This window comes from Dermacentor albipictus, chromosome 1 (genome assembly GCF_038994185.2).
Source record: "Dermacentor albipictus isolate Rhodes 1998 colony chromosome 1, USDA_Dalb.pri_finalv2, whole genome shotgun sequence".
Classification (NCBI taxonomy): Eukaryota; Metazoa; Arthropoda; class Arachnida; order Ixodida; family Ixodidae; genus Dermacentor; species Dermacentor albipictus.
Window position 1 is genome coordinate 300,389,457 of NC_091821.1, and position 27,027 is coordinate 300,416,483.

General features: G+C 49.4%; 1 protein-coding gene across 1 annotated transcript in view; it reads left to right on the forward strand.

Moving 5' to 3' along the window:
• LOC135916812 (phospholipid-transporting ATPase ABCA3-like) overlaps positions 1-27,027 on the forward strand; it is a 420,918-nt gene that overhangs the window by 392,487 nt on the left and 1,404 nt on the right. The gene's annotated exons all lie outside the window — the stretch shown is intronic.

The following is a 27,027-nucleotide window of genomic DNA, read 5'->3' on the forward strand; positions in this document are numbered from 1 at the left end:
GCCGGTCCCGGAGGGGTACGTGTCAGGGTCTCAAGCGTCTGGTCGTAATAATGCGCTGCAGACTCGTACTCTCTGTCAAGATCTTAGACGGGAATCACGTCCTCAAGCTCGGCATTGATATTCAGAAGCTCGTCACGGCTTGTGACGAGGTTGTCTATAACCTTGCTGAACGCCGTGCGGTCGTTGAAGCCAATCTCCGACAGCGTCGTCGCCTCATTCATGATTTTCTTCGATTGGGTTAGTTCAGCAGAGTGTTTCGCTTTCAGGCGCTCCATGTTTCGTGAGGATCGCGGATTGCTTGCTCGTAAGGTAGCCGGTTCCGCGCGTTGCTTCCCTGAGTGCGGTTCCGATGAGTATCAGGTAGCTCTAGCTGCAGTTTGTAGAAGAAATTCTTTGGGCCATCGCTCGTTGTCCACGTCGTTGGTGGTGGTGGCGGTGAAAACTTTTACTCAACAGAGAAGGTAAATCTCGTAGGCTCCACAAAACTAGGTGTCGTCCTTAGTCCGGCACGTCATTGGTCGAAGCCGCCGCTCGAGCCCGTTGAACCAGAGCTCGTTGTTCCTCTAGTACGGAACTACTGATCAGGGTCGCCTCCCATTCCTCTCGAGTGGGGTGCGAAATAGGGGATAGCTTCTGATTCTGTTGGCTGGCCCAGACCCTGCGATATATATCTGCCAAATAACCACAGTGCCGGCATTGCCCACTGATATGTCCATCGATTTGTCCATTGTCCATCGATTGTCCATATGTCCATTGCCCATCGATATGTTTAACTATAGCTGGGTAGAGTAACGTATTGGTTTGGAGGCGCCGCAGAACGCATTTTTGTGTTTTGGTAAGGCCTTTCGCCGGAGGGTGATACACCCGGCGCTGCTCGCGGAAGTAATCTCGGATTGCACTGAATCATAGTAGAGGGGTAGGACAATCAGGCTGTTTAGGGCAACAAAGAGGTTCCCGGAGAATGAGTGCGCGGGCCGCTGCATTGTTAGCTTCATTACCTCGGAGGCCCTGATGGCCTGGAGTCCAGATTATTCCTTTTGGCACGGTATCTGCGTCCCTGACGCAGAGCTTGAGAATTTTGTTGGCTAGCGGAAAGATTTCCCCTTCCAAGTAGTTTTCACACGCGCTCCGAGAGCCTGTAAGTATGCATGGCGATTTAGGGTCTGCAGTCGCCAAGATGATAGCAACCTCCTCTGCTTGATTTGGATTTGCGGCTCTAAATGAGAGTCCATCCCCGTGAGTTCCCTTATGCATAACCGCCGCCGTTTATTATTTCCTAGGCGATGGTCCGGCTACATCAACATACAAAACCCCAGAACGGGAGCCAAGCCGTCTTTCTTGCGCTTTGGCACGCGCGTAGCTTGTTCCTTCATGTGTTTGCTTCGTCATATTACGAGGAAGGGGGTGCACCCACAGTTTGCTGCGCCAAAGCTTTGGGATGTGCCCTATGCGTGCAGGTTCGCAATCGTGTTAAATGCACATGCGGTCCAGCAGGTGACGCGCCGGGGCAGTCTGCATAAGCCTAGTGTATTGGTTTATAATGTGGGCCTCCCTGAGCTCCTGAATAGAGTTAGCTACACTTCAAGACAGATAGTTTCTGATTGGTAATGCTGATGGACAGGTCTAATGCGCGTTTGGTTATTTTCATGAGGATTGCACCAGCCCTGTTCTCCTCGTGTTTAGTCATTCTTAAATATGGGACTGAGTTTAGAACCCTGCTAGTTACAAAGGCGTGGGCAAGCCGAAGCGCGTCCCTACCACTTAAGCCCTCGCGTTTGTATGAGACTCGGCGAATCATGCGTCCTACCTGTTGCCCAACTTTGCGTAACTTGTGCAACGTAGTTCCGTTTTGGTTTGTTATGCAAGAGAAGGCCCAAGATTCGGATCTCAGAGACCACCCGGATTGAGCCCCCTGATAGAGTCAAGCCCAGCGTCGTACTGTCTTTTAAGTTTGCCCGGATATTTAGGAGTTAGGATTTAGCTGGAGCGCACTGCAATCCGCATTGAGTCGCGTAGGCCTCCACAATGGAGGCGGCCTGCTCAATACGACCTTCCATTTCTCCTATGCTGCCCTGATTTGTCCAAATTGTGATGTCATCGGCTTATAATGCAGGATGTATCCCCTCCATCCGTGCCAAGGCCCGCGTGAGCTTCATCATGGCTATGGTAAATAGTAGCAGGGAGAGTACCACCCCTTGCGGGATCCCCCGGGTACCCATTTTAAATGAACCGTTTTCCTCATCGTCTATGCGGCAGATCATCAGCCTATCTGAGCGGAAGTCACTGATGTATGCAAAGGTTTCCTACCGCAATGAGTGTCGCTTAAGTTGGTCAGAATGCTCTCATGTTTAACATTATCGAACGCACCTTTAGGGTCGAGGGCAAGAATTGCCCTGTCATTGTGAATCGAATAGATGGGGTTGGATGATGTCTCGATTTAGTTGAAGGAGGATGTCTTGTGCAAACATGTGCGACCTAAAACAAAGCATCGTATCCACGAAGTATCCCTGACTTTCCAGGTACGGAGAGAGGTGGTCTCTAACCATGGTTTCCACGAGTTTTCTCACACATGAAGTGAGTGGTATGGGTCTAAGGTTGTCTGTGCTAATTTGCTTGCCGGGTTTGGGGATGAAGGTGACTAATGCTGTTTTCCAATCGATTGGAAGCGGTAGGCCATCCCAGATCGCGTTAATGTATTCCAATAGACGCCGATAGGTATCATCCGACAGATTTACTAAAAGTGTTACCGTGATATGATCCAGGCCCGGCACGGTGCCCCTGCGCATTTTGGCCAGCGCCGCATCGAGTTGATCGTTTTCCTTGCACGCGTATTCGTACGCAGTTCGGTCCGGGTCCAGCGTGCGACATACGTATTTATCACAAAGAGCATCAGCTGGCTGTGAGTTGGTTCCATGAAAGCCATGCAAGGCCCGGTAAAGCTGTTTCTGTGTTTCTCCTCTGGTTTGCGCAGGATCGATGAGACTCCGAAAGAGGCGCCATGCCGCCTGCGAGTACATCTGCTTAGCCACCGCATTGCATCGTTCTGCCCAGGTTGAGGCGTTGAGTTACGCCGCCTATTCCGCCGCTTGAATACTCAGCTTAGCCATTTGCAGTTTGAGGTTGCGGTTGAGTTTGTTTTTCCGCCAGCATTTGGTTAAACTCCTGCAGGCCTCCCAAGGGTGGAGCAGGTGGTTGTGTACTGCAGGAATGTCTTCCGTGGTCTGTAGAATTGTGAGACACTTTGAGTTGGTTGCAGTAAGCTGTTTCGCCCATTCTGTGTATCCTCCCGCTTCCAAAACGGAGGCGATTGTCTGAGAGCGAAAAGTTGTCCAATTTGTCAGCTTGGCTTAGCTCCAAGTTCTGCGGGCAGCTTTATCGGAAATGGTGATTTTGAGCAGACAATGATCGCTAGCGAGCGTCTGGTCTAAGCTTTCCCACGTTGCATGCGATATATTTTTAACCAATAGATCCGGGCATGTATCTCGGTTTACTGAATTTCCGCTTCTAGTAGGTTGCATCGGGTCTTTAAGGAGTGATACACGGAGAGTGGAGATGAGTTGTGCCAATTTGCGACCTTTGGGAATTTCTCGGGGTTAAACCCAGTGGTAGGTGGGGCGTTACAATCACCCACGATCACTAGTGGGTGCTTATCTGCTTCTTTAATTGCTTTGTACAAGATTTCGTTGAAGACGTTTCGCTTGGATTTGGGGGAACTGTAAACATTAAGAATGTATCAGCTAGGGTCTCGTCTTCTATAAGGTAGGATGTTGACCATCGAGTATTCATGCCCCTCCGACAGATCGAGGTCTATCTGACGAGCGGTACACTCCATATGTACGAGAATATAACTGGACGTACCCCCCTGAAATGAATTGTATCCAGGCAGTTTCGCCTGCAGTCCGGTTTCCTGTAACCTTATGACTGCCGGTGTAGAATTTAGGGTCTGCAGGTAGAGATGGAGAGTGGCCCTGTTTTCCCACTCTCTAATGCCCCTGCAATTCTATTGGATAATCTCTAATTTCTCTTGCTTGGACTTTTTATGACTGTCTTTAGAAATGCCTGCCATCATGAATTTATTGTTGAAGAAGGGGTGGCATCATCACCACTGGGGCCTGCGTAGGAGCCTGAGTAGGCATGGAAGCCTCGATTTTATATGCAATGGCTTGCGCCATAGCGCTCTCGGATTTGGAGTTTGCCGTGTTACGATGAACAATTTTGCGTCGGCGTGGTTCCGACATCCTAATGCTAGCTTCGATTTCCTCCAATTGGGGAGTAAGCCAATTTTGGACGGTCTGAAGTACGCTGGGCGTGAATATCGGCATAAGACTCTGCTTCAGGTCCTGTAACGCCGCCTGAACTGCAAGGTTTACCTGTTGTGGAATAATGCGTTCCCCCATGCGCTTGCTTTGTTCCAATATCGTTTTGGTCTGTTCCTCAAATTTTGTTTCCAGCCTGCTAAGACGTGTCTCTATCGCATTCGAGGTGGTCACTACGGTTTGCGAGACATTAGTATAACTTGATATGTTCGACCCAGAGTCCTGCTCCTCGTCCGAGATGGTCGAGGCCTACACAGACTCCGGCTCCGTTCGTGGTGGAGCCTGTGTCGCTTTCAGCGCCTGGTTTTCGCGTTCTAGAGTGGCAATCCGTTTTGCATGGTTTCTAGCGGTTTACTAATTTCATTTTCGGAAAGGGAGGTGGAGGCGGTAATGGAAAACTGAGAGGCGACCCCTCATCAACTGCTCACCTTTTGCTGCGGGCTTGACAGTGGGGGAAAATCCCCTGCCTGGAAGGCAGGCGGCTTTGACCTCGGCTCTGCCTGTACATTGCTCGGTTTGGGCTGTCCAGTATTGCTTTTCTTGGAACCCTGTGATTTCTTTACGCCAGTCTTTGGAGGCGTTGGGGGTCCTCCTTGCTGGTGTCCCGGTTGTCCGTGTTTCAGCTGGGGTGGAGCGGACTTCCAAGCCTTCCTGAATTTTCCCATATACTCTGCAGAGCTGGTCAAGTGGTTTTCGCCGCAAATGAGGCATTTGGGTTGGCAGTTGTGCTCCGTTGGGCCGTCCGGGATTATGTCCACGGTTGCACCGCAGTGAATGCACCGCTGATTGACCGGGTTGGGGCCTGCATCTGGTATGTCGCCCAACGTACCACACCGGTAGCATGCCGAAACCGTCTTCTTATAGCAAGACACTGGCACGTTTTCTGAACAGTAGTGAATGAATCTTGGAACGCGACATCCCTTGAAAGTCACCACGGCGAGGTCAGATGTTCCTAGTTTCCGCACTTACAGGATTTCGCTGTCAATCGATTCCGGCTTGTGCCGAAGGGAGTCCAAAGTTTCGCTGGCTGAAATTTTGATTACGCCTTTGCAGGTTTCTGCAGCAGATTTTAAATGTTCGTGAAAGGGTATTTGCCGGTACCCGGCCGTCAGCGTGACGTCGCGGATGAGCTTCGAAGCTAACGTTTCTGTCTTGACACACACGACAACGTTATTCTGATCCCATACCGGCACACGGAGACACCGGCGCTCGCGGTACTGCTGAGGCCTTGCACTGCGGTACCGATCCCGCCTGGGCCAAAGGCAGCGTGGAGATCCATGGTAATTCTTGGCTTGAGCACAATCACCAACTCGTCCGACCCGATCCGAGGCGTTCTTGTCGGCTTCCAGGGCGCCAGCTGCCCTCCTTGTTTCGGGGAGTCAACGGCGGCACCAGCTGCGGGAGCGAATCTTGGTTTGTGAGTTTGTTGCTGGGACGCGGCCGCCGAGCCTCATGGCCTCCTCCTAGCGAGCTTCTCTTGCAAGTGGCGAACCATGATCTGAAGATATTCATCTTCTCCGGGTATAGGGTCCTACCATGCTTCCGCGGCCTCAAGTTCCATCCATTGCATTGTGCTGGGGTCGTAGCCTGCCTTCGCGGCCACCGCAATGGCAGGGGAGCCGCGGCGTTCACCTCGCCGACGCTTCGCCGGCGTTGGGCTTAGCTGGGCTCGGGCATGGCATGAGTTCAGTCAGTCGTAACTCACCGAAAAAAGGACCACCTTGACAAATTACGTATCCAACAGTTCCTGACGACTTCACGATGACGCTCAGAGGAGTTTCGGGTGGATGTCGGACGAATGTTCGCGACACTTAGTGATTTCCTACGAAGCCGACGAAGCATGCGTTCGACGGCCACGCCGAGCGAACCCGACTCCCGTCGTTGGGATCCACTCTTTGTCCCGCGTTTCGGCGCCGGTTGTTGCAGAACGCAGGCCCACCGCAAGTTGCGCCGCCAGATAGAAACGAGAGCCGCGAGACACCCAACATAGCCTTTTAATGGCGAGAGCGAATACAAGAAATATCACAATGGTGATAAAGGTGCGCGCACTTCTTGGCGACAGGCGCGGAGGCTGCAGCCCACGATCCATTCTTTTTCTTGGTCGTCTGCTCATCTCCGAGAAACCGTGTTGACGGCTCGTTAGCCACGCCTTGTCCATTAGATGTTTCATTATAGCTTCGTATATTATGTGCTCTATCATCTTACACGACATTGATGTAAACGAAATAGGTCTATAATTAGTAACGTTCTTTCTTCAACCTCCTTTATGAATTGGGTTTACGTTTGCTACTTTTTCGTCTTCTGGCAACTGACCGATTAACGATTTTTTGAAGATTAGATTAAGGTAAAGTGAAACAGGGTGAGCAAACTGTTTTAAAATTCATGGAGAAGTACCATCGGAGCCATTAGCCTTACCTTCATCGAATTGTTCATTGAAGTGACGGTCGTATATGAGTATTTACAAGACCTTATACTAGGACACAGTTCAATTTCACAGCCTGAGACCTTTCGCACCCCGTCTCTCGGATGAGCCATGCGACAAGCAGTTTCAGTTCAACATGTTAGGTCATATGTGTTTTATGCGTGTTAAATCGCCCTGCCACAGCTACCAGCCCCGCCGTAGATGCGAACGACTGTGCGTGGCTGACGCTTACGTGGCCCGCTTGCCGTATCTAATTGTTGGTAATCATCGGTGGCTGCAATGATAAAGGCCGAGCAATGATGGCTGCTAAATTCATGCGCGCTGTCTTCCTTCCCGCGATGTCTTCCCGTGCCCCTAGTGTTGAATATCGCGTAGTCGAAGTTAACAGACAGGGGTAATTGGAGATCGCTGGCAGAGGCCGTTCTGTAGTGGACATAAAAATGGGCAGATGCACGGCGATCATGAATTTTCGAAGCAGTAGCGAATCGCGCGCCTGTACGAACCGCGGATGTCTCTGTTGGATGTCTCTGTTGATATTGTCTCTGGATGGTGTTCGCCGTGAAAATTATATATATATATATATATATATATATATATATATATATATATATATATATATATATATATATATATATATATATATATATAAAGTGGTGGCGCTGGCTAACACTCCCAGGGTTTTACTAGTACACATAAATACCCAAGCAAGTGGATGGGGAAACAGCGCCACGGTAGCTCAATTGGTAGAGCATCGCACGCGAAATCCGAAGGTTGTGGGTTCGGTTCCCACCTGCGGCAAGTAGTTTTCTCATCCACTTTATTTTCCATTAACTTATCGTTTCTTCATTCCATTTATGAAGCACAAGTAATTTCCCCTATGTTGTCCTTGGTGTCAGTGTTTGTTGGCGTCTCATGATATGACTAATAAAAATCGGGCCCCTCGGTTAACCCCCTTTCTTCTCGTTTATTACATAAGGAGGGTCTCGAATCTGGCAACATTGATGCCTTCAGGTAGCATATGTGGGTTTATTGACCAGTTGCGTTCACCCAAAAATATCACGGTATATATATATAAAGTGATATATATATATATATATATATATATATATATATATATATATATATATATATATATATATATATATATAATGTGTGTGTGTGTAGCACCACCGGCGGCTACCTCGTCCGTATTGTAAATTGAAGGCGTGGATTAAACGGGCGTTCCACCACTTTTTGTCGAAGTGAAGAAAATCATTTGAATTGAAAATAGGCTATTTCAGAAATGCTTTGCCGCAAGAACTACTTCAATGCTTTCAGCAGAAGCGGAGTTATTGGCAAACAAACATGGCCTCCGCTGTGCTCTCGTTCCTACTTCAATGCCTCGCACTGCGATGGCCACGCACAATGGGGCGTGCCCACAAGGATCCGGCTTCTAAATAGCGCAGTTAAAATTTCATTTTGCATGCTAACGTAGACGTTGCGACTTCCGCCTTCGCCGCCTACGAGGCGCTAAAGCGTAGCCAAACGCGGTTGTCCTCAGCGAGCCGCGGTGCGCTTAGCCAGTGGACTCATGGCGGCACCCTGCGGCGACCGCGGTATCTGTAATACGTAGCCGACCGCAGCTGCAAATTGCAGCCGCGTATGGGAATCCGTTTTATTACGAAATAAGGCGTAAAGCCTGCCTCCTTAGAGAGTTAGGAGGCAGGCGTCTGTTGAAAAGGGATCGCTTTAGAGAAAGGTGACTCCGCGATCCGCTGGCGAGCTCCACGCACCGCGTACGACAGCAAAACTCGGCTGATATCTTCACAACAGCGTATGCTAACCACGGACTATGTTATTGTATTTCACCAAGCCCGAGAGATGCTTCAGGGCAGGGCCTCTTCAGAAGCCATGCAAGTCCGCACCAACAATGATGCAGTAAGCTTTTAATCACAATAAAATATTCAGTGAAAAAGGCAGAGGTGACTTCAAAGAAACCTCAAATGATATGGGAACAGAACTCTGGTAATGACACTTTGAGGGGCGGTAGGCATTGGCATCCCGGGGGGCGGCTCTCCCCCTCCGGATAACTTCGGAGGGTGCTTTGGCCCCGGAGCACCCCTCCCCCCCCCCTCACCACCTCTTCTCGTAGTCGGCGCCTATGCCTGGTATCAAATTTTATTGCATGTTATGGAACTTCGCGACAACATGCCGACATTTAACGTCTGTTTCCACAAGCAGGTGCAGGAAAGCTCTTACAAACGGCACATAATTAACGGGGCCCTCAGATCCGCGTTGTTACTCTTGTTATGTAATGGGACTTACTTTATTCCGCACGTAGCACACATAATGAACGTAGCCTTGTCGGAGAGATGGCGACCACACAACATCACTTGGCGCCATCGCGAACACACTGTCCACGTGATAGTCCCGCACTAGGGCTTGCCAGGGATGTGGCGCCACCCATCGACACAGTAGGGAACGTTCACGTGTAGTTCCGGATACTCCCACTATGCGGTTGCACCCGTCCACATCCGAAGATCGAACCCGAACTTAATCACGGACACAACACTTTTCCCCCCTTTGAAGGATGCCTTGTGCCAAGTAGGCTGCCGTCTGATCCGCGCTGGTCGTTTTGGTATGCTCGACTCGGATTCGACTGTACGTGAAGAAGGCATAGCTGGTAGGCCACCCTGGAGGATGCCAGGGGCATTGGGGACGTCGCCATGTTGCTGCTTCTCGACGTCCAGAGTGCCTTTGACCGGCTGCCGCACGAGGTGATCGAGGCTGCACTGGACTGCTTAGGCGTCACCGGATGTCTCCCGGGCTTCATCTCTGCCTTCCTGGTGGGCCGGAGTTTTCGTGTACAGGTAGGCAAGGTGCTCAGCGATCCCAGAGACATCACCTCCGGTGTCCCGCAGGGATCAGTGCTGAGCCCTTTCCTCTTCAACCTGGCACTGGCAGGACTCGCAGCAGCACTACCGGCTGACAGCCGCTACCCAGTCTGCTGCTCTATCTACGCAGATGATGTGGCGCTGTGGATACGAGGACCCAGGGGAAGCATCGCTGCCATCCGGGGCTCTCTACAGAGGGCATTAGAAATGGTCATCTCCTTCCTCGGTGGCATTGGCCTCTCCGTGTCCCCGGCAAAGACAGAGGCACTACGTGTACACCCGCTAGCCTCCGCACGCCTCTACGTGAAACAGCTGCGCATTGCAAGCACCATCTTCCTATGGAAGCGGCAGGTCACGTATTTAGGCCTAACCGTTGATCATCGGCTCTCCTGGATTCCTGCTGTCAAGGCTGTCACCTCCAAAGTCCGAAGAGTCCAGGGGCCAGTGAGCAAGATGCAGCAGCGTGGTCGGGGCTGCACCGTCAAGTGGGCGCTGCGGATGAACCAAGCGGCGGCCACATCTATCCTGCTATATGCCCTGCCGCTGGGTCTACTATCTCCAGCCAGGAAGCAACAACTCGAGAGACTGCACAGGAGTGCAGTTAGGAGCATCCTCGGTCTCCCCAAGCACTCTCGAATTGCTGCCACACTGGCTGAGGCTGGCGAATGGCCACTGTCGCTGCACATGCTCCAACGTGCTCTTGGGCACATTGACCGTCTGCACCGTGCTCCAGATGGTGGGGCTCTGCTCTGCTGACTGCGGAGCCAGCCACTATCTCGCATGGGGGGCCTCTGTCAGCTCTACGAGGAGCTGATTGCACAGCGACCAGTGCCCATGGTCACACCTCCGCCACAGAGGAGCCTCCTTAGGTGCATCTATCCCTGAATGGAGCATCAAAGCGCCGGACGCCAGCAGCAGCACTACAACAGGCAGCTACTGGCGAACTCCTGGAAGAGCTGGACGGCAGACTGCTCGTGTACACGGATGGCTCCGTGCTCTCCAACGGCTCCGCAGCGGCGGCATGTACCATCCCATCTGAGGGCAGGAGCAGGCACTGCCGACTTCGTTTTCGCTCGAGCTCCACAGCAGCTGAGCTGGCGGGACTCCACCTGGCTGCAGACCTCCTGGCTCAGGACCCACCGACAGAACCAGTGGCGGTGTTAAGTGACTCGCGACCGGTTCTCCAGGCACTCTCCGATCACCATCGACACGGAGTCACCGAGACCCTCCTGAGAGCAAAAATCTCGGCCCTCTCTGCAGTGAGGGTAGCCGTCTCCTTCCACTGGCTGCCTTCCCACGTAGGGATCGCTGGAAACGAGGAGGCGGATGTCCTTGCTAAGGCCGCCCACCACCAGACCGTTCCACTCACCAGAGCAGTCGCAGCATCGGACTTCTCCAGGTAGAGACTCAAACAGCTGCTCACATCCAGCCATCCGGATGGCAGGGTAGCTACCAACCGCGCCCCAAAACTCCTCCCTGAGAACGGCCTCTCGCGACGGGACCGTTCTACACTCCTTCGTCTGCGCACGAGCTCCGTGTGCACGGCAGCCTAGGCTCCATGCCAAGGGACGCATCGCCTCGCCGGCCTGCAGAAGGTGCGGTGACGCCGAGACCCTCGAGCACCTACTCTGCACCTGCCCTGCATTAGCGCAGGTGCGCGCTCCAGTCACTACCACCTACCGATGGTAGGGACTCCCGGCTACCTCAGACACACCTGCTCTTCCCGGCCCGTTACCACCTCCCAGCACTGGCAAGCCTGCTTGAATATGTGTACACAAACGGGCTCCTAGATCGCCAATAGACTTCGGCCTCGTACGGCCTCTGCCCGAGCGCCGGCCAACGCCCCTGGATGATGCTGACGTTTGCTGCCTGGAACCTACTCTCCCTTTCCCCCTCTATCCTCTCATCTTTCTTTCCCCGCCCCCATTCCCCATTGCGCTGCGCCGTGCTCCCATATGGGCTGCAGAACTGAGCGTATTTTCCCTCTCCCAAATCACGAAGAAGAAGAAGAATTTCACAAGCCAATATCTGTGACCTATCCTCTTATCCAGAATTCCTCCTGTCCAGTCTGGTGGCCCCTTGCTGAATTGTTTTACCCATACGGTTTCTTGCATGAGTTGACGATTCTTGGGTAGGTCAGGTTGTGCAGCCTCCTGTCCTTCCGATGCAATGCTGAGGTCCAACTGGTTTGGCAGCTCCCGCTCAAACATGGCTTTAGCTGGTGTTAGCCCTGTTGATTGATGCACAGTGGTATGCTGCCGAAACAGAAAACGTGACAAGCGAACACTGAGCGAACCAGACGGTACCCTGGCCAGTGCCCAACATAACGTTCTGCTTGCCCATTTGTAGCAGGGTGGTAAGGGGCTGACGTCACGCTTCGAATGCCATTTCTCTGGTAGAAGTCTTTTATCTCGAAAGACACATATGCAGCCCCGTTGTCCGACACAACCTTGCGTGATATGCCAAATGTGGTTAACAAAGAACGCAGCACACTAATGACTGCTGTTGACGTCGGGCTATCACCGGTCGCACCTCCACCCACTTGGCGAAAGCGTCTACAACAACCAAAAAGGTATGTCCTTCTACCGGACCTGCAAAGTCCACGTGCAATGTGTGCCATGGTGTCGTTGGCTCCGTCCAATTTCAAACTGGAGCCTTCTTTTTTATTGCTCTGGGTGCGCTGGCACTGGTCGCATGACTTGACAGTTGTTTCGATATCGGTGTCCAAGCCAGGCCACAAAAGATAACTGTGCTCACAAGCTTTCATGGCTACAATTCCCCGACGGCCTGCGTGAACTAATGAAATGGCCTGTTCTCGTATTCCTGCCGGTATGACAATTCTTGATCCCCAGCTAATGCATCCTCGATAGATAGCAAGTTCGGTGGCTCTTCTGCGGTATGGGGTGAAACTGTCTACCTGCAGATGCTGCACGGTGCCATTCTGTACGGCTGAAAATACCTCTGCTAGAATTGGATCCTCTTACGTTAGTGTGGCCACAACCTCAGCTGTCAACGGTGGTCGTGGTAACGCCTCGAACATGAGCACGTCTCCAGGTGGGTTAGGCTCTTCAATGCGGTCTGGCAGAGGCAGTGTACTCAGCCCATCTGCATTCTGATGACGACTACCGGCACGATACTGGAGGTCGTAGTTGTATGCTGACAGTTTAAGGCACCACATTTTCATTCGGGGCGGAAGCATTTCTGGTACTGGCTTCCGTGGTCTGAGAATCTCCAGTAACGGCTGGTGGTCAGTCACGAACGTGACTTCTCGACCCACAATGCACTTGTGGAAGTGGGTGGCGGCAAAAACTACAGCGAGTCCTTCACGGTCAAGTTGTGCATAGTTACGCTCATGAGCACTCAATGTCCGGGATGCAAACGATATCGGTATCTCTCTGACACAAGAACGTTAGAATTGCCAAAGAGCCATTTCCTGCGCGCAGAAAGGTTTGTATTTCCTCTAATGCACATATTTTCTGACAGGAGGCCTCCTTTCACCCACATGCTCTGGGACCTCCTTCTGTATACTTGTGTAAACATGTATGTCTCCTCCTTATTAAAGAAATAAACTAAACTGAAAAAAAACTGACTAAATCATGCAAGGTGTCTGACGTACAGTTTCAGGATGGTGACATAATCAATTCAATTGTTACGCGTCACATGCCATGAGCGGCGAGGTCATCGAAAGCGAGCGCAGTGAATGGGAATGCGTAAAGTGTAAAGTTCCTTGTATGTTTCCAAACCCTCCAGTCTGCTTTTGCTCCCACCAAAACATTGAAGCTCGCCAAGAAAAAGGGAACCTGTGGGTGAGCAAGTAGCAGAATCACGTTTTATCCAGTCCGCAAAATATCCGCAAGAGTCACCCCTTTCTTTGGATGTGCGCCTTGAGCTATGGTTTCTGGGGTAATATACCTCAGCTTAAACAGCACAAGAAAGAAAGAAAGAAAGAAAGAAAGGAAATGGTCAAGCCAAGCCCTCCCGAGTGGCACGTTCCAGCATTCCTGAAATTCGATGCCGGCAAATTGGAGACCTTTTCTATTGTGTAACAAGCATGGACTTTTCACACGAATGAAATACCAGGAAAATGCCCGTTGTGGTGTTCCGAGCATACGTGAAATATGTCCCGCACTTAGCGGCACTTTTCGCTCAGAAAAACTTTGTAAAAAAGGGGCTTATGCGAAGTGTGTAGTGAGCGACACGGTGCGGTGGTTGGCGAGTACAAGAAGCAGAGGACACGTTGTGCGCGCGCCGAGGGGAATCCTGTGCGGTATGGAAAACGACAACGTCGAAGAGCGTCCCGCACGCAAAACACGCGGCGCGAAAAACAAACTAAAATAAAAAAGCCAATCCAATCAGAAGAAACCACGGAGCTTGAAGTAGCCAATGAGCAAACGATGAATCGGCCAGCGCGGCAGAAAAGCGAGGCGCGCTGGCAGAAGGGGGAGAGTTCCAGGAAGCGACGCCAGGATAAGGTCGGCCACCGGACCAGCAGTTGAAGACAGGCCGTCGGGTTCCGGACCCGAGCGACCAGGACTTCAACCGAGCGGGACCTCCTGCCAACTCGTTCCTGTGCGTCGCCACTCTACCCGATCGTGAACTGCTGTCCGAGGCCGGCGAGATTCTGCGCCCGTGGGCAGAACGAGAGCAGTCGGGCTACGGGCCTTAGTCTTACGCCCAGCTGCCTGGCCTGCATGCCGCGGCCATATGCTCGTGCCGCGAAGCCGCCTGCCTTGCCTTTCCAAGCCAGAGCTGCAGCGCTCTTGTCGCGCGGTCAACGGTCCAACACATGGACCTTTCGCGAGACCGATACTTTTCTCGTCATCCTGTCTCCGCTTCTCCACGTCGAGACCACTATGCGCCCTCACAGTTGTGGTCAGTCCGGATTCCCGTAATAGCTCTAAGTGCGTTTCTCGGCTTGATGTCTCTTTGAGTGTTTATTTTATGGTTTTTCATCCTCGAGATAGTTTTATTAAAAGTTTGTGTGTTTGTTCTTTTTAAACAAGCGACTCTGTTCTCAAGTGGATTCTCAGAGGCTCCGCCTCAGAGAACCGTCTGAACCTTTAAAAAAAAAGAACCTGCATCCCAACCATGCAATCAATCCGCAGCTGGAGCCTGAAAAGGCCACTCTAGTCGAGTATGTTTGGAGAGCCACTTACTGTTATGTGCTCGTGACGAGTGCTTCGTTTTAGTAAAGGTGACATATTTCCCGTTTTGAGAGGTACATGTACGCGAATGGTAAAGGTAGGATGCCTTCTTTTTCTTTTTGCAACGTGACGTTTACACAACTTTTCAACTGAGAGCTTACTACTAGGCGTGTAGCTGGCGCAAAGAGGCTATTATCGTGCCGTTTGAAAGATTTGAAGCACATTAGGATAGCGGGGTTAACTTTCACAGTATATTACGATAGGTGAGCGCCCCAAGGAGACCTGGCACAAGTACCAGCCTTCAAATTTCGACAATAAAAAGCAAAACTGCACTGCTTGGATGTATGTCTAGCTGACGTCTGAACAGGGTAACAGTTCGGTGCGAGTGGGCGTTCCTTCCTTTGACTGAAGTTCGCGTTTTGAACAGAAATTTATTCTTATAAGCGTCTTTGTCAATTCATATAATGCTGCATTCGTACGGACGTTGCTATACGGTAGTACCTGAAAGATATACAAGCTTGGAGCTCTCGAACTGCACTGAAGCCCTTCCGCGCGTGGATAGCGATGATGTAATGCTTCTGCTAAGCTTCCGATTATGTGGAAATAAATGATAGTCATCTACCACTACACGACTATAAAAGGCGCCCAATTCGAACTACCGTTTGTCAGTGCAAGGTCAGATGTTTGTCCGCATCACACAATTCATGCGAGGCGCGTTGAAGGTCCCCCCTAGAAACGGCTATTACTTCACTTAAAGGGACCCGGAAACGCTTTTGACGATTTTCTACAAACGTACTACGTCGTTAGAGTAGGTCCTTCTGATCATTAATTGACACATCTAAGTGCTATGCGTAAAGCGTGTAATTTATTATAAGGTTTTAAAAATGCACATCGCTGCCGATGGCAGCACACTGCTCGGCGGAATTTTAAGCCGCCCCTACCCATATGACAAAAATCACCCATGTGACGTCAGTGGGGTGAGCTATCCGATTGCCTGACCAGGGCGCGTGATCGATAATTTTTCCAACTTTATGGTAAACAAATGGTATTCGTAATAGTTGGAATGTTAGTTTATTTGTTTTTATAAAAAGAAAGTAACATAAAGAGAATGCACAAGAACAATTTTTCAGTACACTTAAGCACTTCCGGCACACAGGAAGTGTCGTCTGCTTGTGTTACAACGTACTACATTTTGACGAGAGCTTCGCGGTCAGAGTCGGTCTCAGTCTTTTCGCGAGCACTATGATTCGACTTTGTTGCCTTGTGGAGTGCAAACGTAGCGACTGGCAATATGTCAAGCTCCGACATCGTGTCCCTCTGCAAGGCAGCATACGAGCGAACTGGCTGCTGCGCATCGGACTGCCGCTATCCGATCGACGCCAGGATTTGCGCGTTTTTGCGGTCACTTTACACCGGAAGATTACTAACGCAATAGTGTTTCGCGAGTCCGGTATTAGGGCAAACGCAAGCGCAAGAAGACAGGGTCTGGCCGCTTGACTGCGCCGTAGCAGGATGAGCCATGAGATGAGCAGAATGGCAAATGTGAATGGTCTGCACGGTGCAGCCACCTGGTGGCACAGAGCTCAACCATACACAGTAGCAGCAACGAAGTGTATTCTTCTTTGCTGCTGGTGTGTATTTTTAGCAGGGGTGTAATCATCAACACGTTGTTTTTATAAATGTTTAAAACGTTTTTAACTTGGTTAGAGCAATACTAGGGCTTTGTTTGGTTAGTTAAGCGCTGCGCCAACAAGTGTCTGGACCGTGCAGACCGATCAGGCCGCTCACTTACGTCTATGCTAAGGTTCCTTCATCAGCTTGAGTCTATGCCTCCAGTTATTTGCCGAAATGACCAGCTTGCCTGTGGTTACCGGAATACGAGACAGGTTCGGCGCTACGACAGAATGCTCGCAACGCACTCTGCTTCAATGGCTCTCGCTTGAGGTCGACGGCCAAGCGACTAGCGGAGAGGTCTCGCGCGGGTGGGGGCGGGCTGCAAGCCAACCGGAAGTGGACGATGTGACGTCGCATCGTGACGTAAACCAGTGAAGGCGGAGCTTAGCCCCGCTCGCTCGGCGAACGAGTTGAGGAGGAAAAGCATGGCTAGGGAGGAGGGTAACTTCTAATTGCTTGTAGCTCCATTAATACGCAACGCTTCACTTAAACAGTGGTGCGAATGTTCTGCTTAAGCTGTACCCTACGCGTCTACAAAATTTGTCCGAACCGTTACAGGGGCCCTTTAAAACGAGGACGCTTGCAGGGCACACCGCTTTTATTCCGCCTTCATCAAGAGACAGCTCGTGTACCTATCCTCCCATAGGTTCTTCGTATATAAGAGAATAAAAAGTTGTAGAGCAAAACGGCTGTTTTATTCAACGAGCACCATGTAAATTCCGAGCGCCGCGACAAACAACCATAACGGCGCCACGCTATTGGGGGCGAGGACTTACGGAGTCGTCATCTGTCGGAAGCGCCTCTCTTGCGTAGTATGAGGGATCACGCGGCGCGCTCTTCATTGGTTTGGCTTACGGCGCTCAGTAATAACACGGCGCGGTAGCCCTTCTGGACATTTCTGTTAGTACTCCTAATATGGGTGATGTTTCTTACTGTCGAAATAATAATCTTGGGCAAACTCAAAGCACAGAATCGTTTACAGACGCTATCTCTTTGCCGAATACGTCCAGTGAGCGCCACTGCGTGCGATCGCCGCGGTGGCGTCTCCCGAACCGGCTTCTTGCCTGAAAGGTGTAGCATACGCTGAGAGTAAACTATGTGAAATATGTTCTTATAGTGGGTTGTCTGTATAGCCAAATGGGGCATAACAGAATGGAGCCTCAATGCAGTGATCGCACGGATTCGCAGCGATCGACTGGTCGTCTGCACCCATGTCCGCGCACAATGTTTCGCTTTCGCTGCGAGCGCGTTGTCGCACCGTGCCGTGAGCTTTAGGCCGCAGAATATGAGCATTTGACAGTACACAAGATACCATTGTTGAGTGGACGCTATTAGAGGTGTTCAAAAAGAATTTCGTTACAGAGACTTCGACGCCTACGACGACTGTGGTGTGCCGTCGCAAAGATTTAATTTTTTTTCTATATTCTTGGGCGTTTCAGTATTATTTCTCAAGTTGCGTCGCACTGAATGTACCAGTATTCTGCAGAGTGCGATTTCCCGCTCGTCTGTATCGTAATCCAGTACGTTAATTCATAACACGAACATGACCATATGCCATGCTTCTCTTAACGCGCTTTTACCGCACCTTTCCGCTCTACTGAACTTGCCAGTATCTAGCATCAACAAGTTCATAGACCAAACTGTTATGATATTAGCCGGGCAGCGAGCGCGGGCGAAAATCTCACTGCGCGTTTTCTGCTACTCACTGAACATCGCAGTCCCGGCGCCGTTGCAAAAATATTCCTCGCATCTGCGCTTGTTGCATACGCGAGTTGTAGCCCATGGCTGTTTGCCGGTTCTAAGTTTTGCGAGCCAAGCTTCACGCAGCTTCTTGTCCTGCGGCTACGTGTGAGTAAGGGTGACACCGGGCTCAGTTGCGTACGTCCGGCACAGCGGCACCGAGCAGTAGCCTACTATACCCTTCCACAGCCAGTCACTACCTATTATAGTGCTTTCAAATGTTGTCAAGCAGACACCGAAGGCGGTAACGCCTACCCACAAGCAGAACCACAGCGTAGGTGGGACGTTGAACATTCGTTTTGAGCTCGCTTCAGCGCTTCCGAAGCAGCCGACGCGGCCACTATGTCCACGTGATCCCTCATGCCACGCACGTCACGCCGACGGTGGCGCCAGCTTTTCCAGTGGTGGAGCTCGCCCCTATTAGCAGACGGCGCTCGCGCGCTTGGCGCCATGGTCAACGGCAGCGCTGCCGTGGCGGCAGTGGGCCACTTGCTGCGCATATGCGAGGAGTTGAGGCGAGTTTTGCAGTGAGGGAAGCTCGCAGTAAAATTGAGTATGAAGAACGGCTGAGAAAAATTTATTCATAGTGGAGGAAAAGAACTAGGAAGCTTACCAGCAAGTATGCGGCCTGTAGGGTGGGCAACACAGCAACAAAGAAGGTCAAGCGGAAAGTCAGAGAGGCTGAAATAATCTCATGGGTGGCGGAAATGGAAAAGAAACCTGCCATGAGTAACTACTTAAGAGGAAAGAAACGATTTATGATAACTCAAAGAGAAGCTCATTACTTTTCGAAGCGAGATCGGGATGCCTTAAAACACACACGTGTAAAGCGAGATATAAGAAGAAAGAAGAAGCATGTGCTTGCTGCTGTAAAGCTAGGGAAACGACAGAGCATATCATATTAGAATGTGAAGACGTCTACCCAGCGGTCGATTTAGGCACCACTGGCCTCCTTGAAGCCCTTGGATTCAATGGGAGCAATGGCAAAGCAAACATGTCCACAATAGGCATTAGTAAGGGGCGATTGCAGGATTGCTGGAAGAAAAGTATATAAACGACAAAAGACGGAGACGTACAAAAGCACAGTTCGCAATAGGGGATCAGAAAATTTGAGCGTGGTAGTTCATAGTGTTCTTTTTTCTTTTCTCAGTGTTTAACCTAGGTAGGACATTAGGCAGTGTAATAGCAAGAGCTTGGTGGCGCAACCCACCATACCGTTCCAAAGGGGACGCTCATAACATCCATCCATCCGTCCGGGTAGCCTATATATAAGAGTTGGGCCCGTCTACGCCACGGAGGCAGCCCCACTGGCCTTAGCCAGTCTAGGCGAATAATCAGAATAAGGTGCGGGAAAGGGTGCGTATTCTCGCGAAAGTGGGCGGTGGAAAGAGAGGTTAGAATTCGATTCCCACGTTGAAGCCCCACCTACAGAGGCATACTCTAGTAGTGGAAGGCACACAGCAGAATACACTTTGAGATACAGAACGGGAGAGTGGAAATCATGCAATATACGTCGTACAATTTCAAGAGCGTGAAGGGCACGTTGTGTGATTAGCGTTTGTAAGAACCAGAGACGAAAATCTTTCAGTGGAGCATCCCGAAGGGTGTATGAAAATTGCACATGGTGTGTTTTCCGCACACAACTTAATGCCATTATACTGGAAAAACATAAGAGTACGTTATTGTATCTGCGCCAATTTGAGAGTGGAAAAATTTTCTTTTTAGAGGTCGATGCAGTGCTGAACACTGCTGGTAGTCTCAAGTAGATGTAAGTGGTCGGTGCACAAGGCCATTTATTAAAATGTTCTGAACACTAAGAGAAACAAGGAATACAATACCTATTCAAACGCTTTTGACGCAACGCAGAGCATAGATGTAGGTCGGCAGTTACTAACTGCATGTGTAGCAGCCGATTTGTGCAAGGGCAATATACATGCTACCTTCCGACTGCTAGAAAATGTACTAGACTTAACTACACCTTAACCCTTTCCGACCCCCTTTATTCCGATGATTGAACGCTTGCTTTCACCAGATCTCTTGCATCTACAGAATCATAGGAAGTGTACTGCTACAGAGAACATTCAGAATTTTCAATTGCTTAACGAGTTTTGTCAAGTTTACAGAACGTGCACTGCATGCCAAAGCTCGCTACAAGAACATCAAATGTGAGGACATAAATTATGTCGTGTTTTGAAAAGCTTGAATAGCACTTATTCACTCACTTGAAAATTATGGTTCGGGCATGACATTGTGAAAAACAATGACAGAAGTGAACCCGCTACATACGATTAACTGACACAGAATAAAAAAACCCAGCCGTCTACCTTGCCACTAATTTTAGTAAAACATTCTACACGGTATTCAAAATTGCAGTGCAGTTTCAATATTAAGTATTTCAACGTCTATGCAACACATTTCAAATATCATTACTTGCATCAGCGGAAGTAATGATATTTCAGGGATAGTGCAACTATTTATGCACTATCTTGCTGTGCGAAATTGTGTAGTCAGCGTCAGAAAGGGTTAAGCACTGCGGAAGGAAAACCATCAACCCCACAAGAAAGGGAAGGTCTGAGGCGCTTAATACACTTGAAAGCAAACTCTTCATTGCCTTATCGCGTACACCCCGTGCCACGCTGAGAAGGAAGGTTAGTAGAACCATCTTTTACAACATACATAGAGCATAAATGTTCCACAAGTGTTCTACCTTTTCTCGTTGCCGCAATGCGCTCACACGATCTGCTCTTTCCATAAACAACATAAAAACGAGATCAAAAGCCAAGCTTAGGTTTCTTTGACTCAGTGCGTGCTGCTTATCAAGCAGGCATCGAAGCCATCGTGCTATATGCGGCTGCATGCATAAGTCTTGCATGATGCTGATTTTCCTATGCATTGGACACGGTGCGAATACTGCAAACAGATTTCTTTTTGCAGTGCTCAATTTAAGGATACAGTGACTAAAACATGAACGGCGTTGTGTCATGTTTCCTTCAGTGCGTCAGCGTTCTTGAGTGCTGCTCGAGCGATTTATCCACAACTAGCCCATGCATTTGAAGAAAGTGAGTTACGGAGTACTCTGAACTTGTGCTGAACTCGACTCACATGCCCTGCAGAACAGCGCAGTGTCAGCTAAAACGGACGACATGGCTGATGACGTACGTACTTCCCATTGTTGGGCTACTAATGTCTTCGCTTTCGAAAGTTATTTTTTTCCACTGGAAACAGGGCAGAGCTCGCCCGTTACACTTGAGTCACCTGATACTACATGATACACGCCGCAGTTCACCACGCGAGGTTCCAAACGATTCGTTCTCCACACACCCCACGAAGTCAGGAGTCATCATCATCATCATCAGCCTAGTTACGTCCACTGCAGGGCAAAGGCCTCTTCCATACTTCTCCAACTACCCCGGTCATGTACTAATTGTGGCCATGTTGTCCCTGCAAACGTCTTAATGTCATCCGCCCACCTAACTTTCTGCCACCCCCTGCTACGCTTCCCTTCCCTTGGAATCCAGTCCGTAACCCTTAATGACCATCGGTTATCTCCCCTCCTCATTACATGTCCGGCCCATGTCCATTTCTTTTTCTTTATTTCAACTAAGATGTCATTTACCCGCGTTTGTTGCCTCACCCAATCTGCTCTTTTCTTATCCCTTAACGTTACACCGATCATTCTTCTTTCCATAGCTCGTTGCGTCGTCCTCAATTTCCGCAGAACCCTTTTCGGAAGCCTCCAGATTTCTGCCCCATATGTGAGTACTGGTAACACACAGCTGTTATACACTTTCCTTTTGAGGGATAGTGGCAACCTGCTGTTCATGATTTGAGAATGCCTGCCAAACGCACCCCAGCCCATTCTTATTCTTCTGGTTATTTCAGTCTCATGAGCCGGATCCGTGGTCACTACCTGCCCTAAGTAGATGTATTCCCTTACCACTTCCAGTGCCTCGCTACCTATCGTAAACTGCTGTTCTCTTCCGAGACTGTTAAACATTACTTTAGTTTTCTGGAGATTAATTTTCAGACCCACCCTTCTGCTTTGCCTCTCCAGGTCAGTGAGCATGCATTGCAATTGGTCTCCTGAGTTACTAAGCAAGGGAATATCATCGGCGAATCGCAAGTTGCTAAGGTATTCTCCGTAAACTTTTATCCCCCATTCTTCCCACTCCAGGTCTCTGAATACCTCCTGTAAACATGCGGTGAATAGCATTGGAGAGATCGTATCTCCCTATCTGACGCCTTTCTTTATTGGGATTTTGTTGCTTTCTTTGTGGAGGACTACGGTGGCTGTCGAGCCGCTATAGATATCTTCCAGTATTTTTACATATGGCTCATCTACACCCTGATTCCGTAATGCCTCCATGACTGCTGAGGTTTCGACTGAATCAAACGCTTTCTCGTATTCAATGAAAGCTATATATAAGGGTTGGTTATATTCTGCACATTTTTCTATCACCTGATTGATAGTGTGAATATGGTCTATTGTTGACTAGCCTTTACGGAATCCTGCCTGGTCCTTTGGTTGACAGAAGTCTAAGGTGTTCCTGATTCTATTTGCGATTACCTTGGTAAATACTTTGTAGGCAACGGACAGTAAGCTGATCGGTCTATAATTTTTCAAGTCTTTGGCGTCCCCTTTCTTATGGATTAGGATTAGGTTAGCGTTCTTCCAAGATTCCGGTACGCTCGAGGTTATGAGGCATTGCGTATACAGGGTGGCCACTTTCTCTAGAACAATCTGACCACCATCCTTCAACAAATCTGCTGTTACCTGATCCTCCCCAGCTGCCTTCCCCTTTTGCATAACTCCTAAGGCTTTCTTTACTTCTTCTGGCGTTACCTGCGGGATTTCGAATTCCTCTAGGCTATTCTCTCTTCCACTATCGTCGTGGGCGCCACTGTTACTATATAAATCTCTGTAGAACTCCTCAGCCACTTGAACTATCTCATCCATATTAGTAACGATATTGCCGGCTTTGTCTCTCAACGCACACATCTGATTCTTGCCTCTGCCTAGTTTCTTCTTCACTGTTTTTAGGCTTCCTCCGCTCCTGAGAGCCTGTTCAATTCTATCCATATTATAGTTCCTGATGTCCGCTGTCTTACGCTTGTTGATTAACTTAGAAAGTTCTGCAAGTTCTATTCTAGCTGTAGGGTTAGAGGCTTTCATACATTGGCGTTTCTTGATCAGATCTTTTGTCTCCTGCGATAGCTTACTGGTTTCCTGTCTAACGGCGTTACCACCGACTTCTATTGCGCACTCCTTAATGATGCCCATGAGATTGTCGTTCATTGCTTCAACACTAAGGTCCTCTTCCTGAGTTAAAGCCGAATACCTGTTCTGTAGCTTGATGCGGAATTCCTCTAGTTTCCCTCTTACCGCTAACTCATTGATTGGCTTCTTGTGTACCAGTTTCTTCCGTTGCCTCCTCAAGTCTAGGCTAATTCGAGTTCTTACCATCCTATGGCCACTGCAGCGTATCTTGCCGAGCACGTCTACATCTTGTATGATGCCAGGGTTCGCGCAGAGTATGAAGTCGATTTCATTTCTAGTCTCACCATTCGGGCTCCTCCACGTCCACTTTCGACTAACCCGCTTGCGGAAAAAGGTATTCATTATCCGCGTATTATTCTGTTCTGCAAACTCTACTAATAACTCTCCCCTGCTATTCCTAGAGCCTATGCCATATTCCCCCACTGACTTCTCTCCAGCCTGCTTCTTGCCTACCCTGGCATTGAAGTCGCCCATCAGTATAGTGTATATTGTTTTGACTTTACCCATCGCCAATTGCACGTCTTCATAAAAGCTTTCGACTTCCTGGTCACATGACTGCATGTAGGGGCATAGACTTGTACCACCTTCAATTTGTACCTCTTATTAAGTTTCACAACAAGACCTGCCACCCTCTCGTTAATGCTATATAATTCCTGTATGTTACCAGCTATTTCCTTATTAATCAGGAATCCGACTCCTAGTTCTCGTCTCTCAGCTAAGCCCCCGTAGCACAGTACGTGCCCGCTTTTTAGCACTGTATATGCTTCTTTTGTCCTCCTAACCTCACTGAGCCTTATTATATCCCATTTACTACCCTCTAATTTCTCCAATAACACTGCTAGACTCGCCTCACTAGATAACATTCTAACGTTAAACGTTGCCAGGTTCAGATTCCAATGGCGGCCTGTCCGGAGCCACGTATTCTTAGCACCCTCTGCAGCGTCACAGATCTGACCGCCGCCGTGGTCAGTTGCTTCGCGGCTGCTGGGGACTGAGGGCCGGGGTTTGATTGTTGTATTCATATGGGGAGGTTGTGGCCAAGTACTGCACCAGGGTGGCCAATCCTGCTCTGGTGAGAGAGTGCGTTACCGGTTCTGGTCGCCGGGATCAGGCCGCACTCCAGGCCTGTTTGTGCAATTTTCTGAACACACGGTTTTTTTTTTCTGGTGGAGAATAGCGCGGCACCGGGATTTGAACGACGGTCATCTTGCACGGGAGACAGATACTCTACCGTCCCCGCAGTAGTTAAATTAAAAAATTAAATAATGGGGTTTTACGTGACAAAACCACTTTCTGATTATACGGCACGCCGTAGTGGGGGACTCCGGAAATTTCGAACACCTGGGGTTCTTTAACGTGCACCTAATTCTAAGTACACGGGTGTTTTCGCATTTCGCCCCCATCGAAATGCGGCCGCCATGGCCGGGATCCGATCCCGCGCCCTCGTGCTCAGCAGTCTAACACCATAGCCACTGAGCAACCACGGCGGGTCCCGCAGGAGTTGTACGCCTCATTTAACCTACAGTGGTGCCCTCTCAGGGCACCACTGGAGTGCCATCTTTTAAATCGATGCACCGCCAAACCGAATTCAAAATTCATTTCCTTTGACAGAGTTTCTCTGTTTCTCAGTTAACTCGGCAGTTACGAACTCGATGGACGCGCTAGGTCTATGCGTGACGTAAACAATATCGGTGGTAAGCGAGTGCTGATTATCCATACTGCGGACTTCGGAAGCATGTTTCCATTCCTTTCGACCACGTCAAAATATACATGCACCAAGCACCGACGTTGCGGCAATCGTGATTCAGTGGGATGTTTTAGCAGACGATCGCACTGAGACTGGCGGAACCCAGTGGGCAGGTCGGATTTGTCGGCCTCGTTCGAAGTTGGTTGGAATCGACGTCGCACTGCCACAACCCAAGGTCATCGGTCGTATCGTTTTCGGCCTACTATGACAACACTGTCGTTCAGGAACACTGTTGTGCCCGTCGTGCGTCCAAAGAACTTGGACGGTCATTGGTGTCGACGTCTTCGCATCGGCGACCATAATAGGCATAGCAGCCGGAGGCTTCGCAGCCTCCGATTGGTTGGCGCCGACGACGCGTCGCAGCCTCTGATTGGTGCACGCCGATGAAGCTTCGCCATGCGTCGCCGAACTTCTAGCATCGGCATTCGACAAAGCGTCGCCGCGCTTCAACCTACCTGTTCTCGACGGATGCGTCTGACGCTTTGGCGCGTGTCGAAGCTTGCCGACGCGTCCCAGTGGTTGGGCCTTAAGAGGAAGCTTTAGCTCGGGTGCCCCTATCGAAATACATGAAAAAGGAAAATTTGTTTTTATTGGCAAACACAGCACCAAATTTGGTGAGGCTTGTTGCATTTAAAAGAAAACCTTAAAATGTAGTGAATTCTTGCTACGAATTTTGGATTTAGGTCATAAATGTTTTTATTAAAGATTGGCAAAAAAGATTGAGGAAACGAAACTATCAAGTTTACAACGTTGTAACTCAGCAATCGAAAATGATATCAGAATTATGTGAATTGAATCACTTAATACATCTAAGCGGACAAAATTGACGTGTGACACATGAATCTAAAGAAATTTGGCAATATCAAAATAGAGCTTTTGCAGAACCCTTGTACACAGCGTAACGAATTCACGCAAGATATAAATCGACATGTCGAATTTGTCGGCTTTGAATCATATAATGGATGCGGTTTACGGAACTGCGAGATCTGTTCTTGATGCAGAGCTATTAATTTGCAAGCTTTGTTTATCTGTTCTTTCCGTAATTTTTTAGAATTCTTTTTACGAAATAATGCCCTAAATTTAAATTCCGCTTCCACCAGTTACTATAATTTACAGTTATCTCTCAAATGCCACACATTTCATTAAGATCGGTCCAGGAGTTACTTCAGAAGAGCGTTTCTGCGTTTTACGTGTATTTGAATAGGCCGCGTCGGAGTTGGGCCCGAGCTAAAGCTTCCTCTTAAGACCGAGAGCTCGTTGGTCGAACGAAATTTCTTTTAGTTTTTCCGTGTAGCACAAATAGCAGAAGGACGTAGAAGAGAAACAGGGACACACACAGCGGTTAACTTCCAGCAACAATTTATTTCAGGGACGAATGCCACTTTTGTACCCTGACTTTTTCTCTCACTTTTTTTCCCAAGCACGTGTCTACTGACAAACTGACAAGGTAACAGAGCAGATGATAGTAAAGCACACTTGCGGAGTAGGCAAGAACTAATATGGTTAACGCACTCGGGAATTCCAACTCCTTCTTTGATAGTCACAGGGACGATTTGCTAAGTCAAGCATCGCCATACTCTTCAATGCGAGCACAATGATAAGACGAGTTAATTCGCATTTTCTTATCCCGGTAATTGTACCTTCAAAGCACGGAACGCATCCGCACTTGTGGCAATGAAATGCGAGAAAGCCATCCGGCGAAGGCTTGGTAACATTATTGGAGTGCAGCGTATCACGCCTTGCTTCTGTAAGAACAGAACATTATCCCACTGGATAAACGTTGCGGTCAGGTATTGCTTCAGTAATGTTAAAAAAGTGAACAAAAGTTCTGGC